The following is a 419-nucleotide window of genomic DNA, read 5'->3' on the forward strand; positions in this document are numbered from 1 at the left end:
TTCAAGCATTCATTCTTACTCTCTCTTCTAACTTTCCCTCTTTTACCCACCTTCTGTCACACACTCCAGCTCATCTTTTCATTCTTTCCAATTCATACTATTGTAAGTCTTGTGCTTCTTCCTTTAGGAGGTCAGACTGAATGTACCAGGAGGTACCCCAACATAGCAATGTACACCAGCCCATTGATGTGAGTCCTAGCTCCACCCTCCCCGATAGCACGGGCATGCCATGTAAGCCTTACATACTCTTTACCTAAACTTTCTAAATCTCATCTAAGTCTGCAGAAGCTGGTTGAATTCCTTCTCACTCTTCTCAGCCCAACTCCCTTATTTCCAATGAGTCCCATCTCTAGCAAGCATATACTTTTACATTTGCTATCATAGGTGGTATATGTTTAAGTCATGCCCTTTCTCTTTCC

The sequence above is a fragment of the Lipotes vexillifer genome, unplaced genomic scaffold (genome assembly GCF_000442215.2).
Source record: "Lipotes vexillifer unplaced genomic scaffold, Lipotes_vexillifer_v1.1 scaffold633, whole genome shotgun sequence".
Taxonomy (NCBI): Eukaryota; Metazoa; Chordata; class Mammalia; order Artiodactyla; family Lipotidae; genus Lipotes; species Lipotes vexillifer.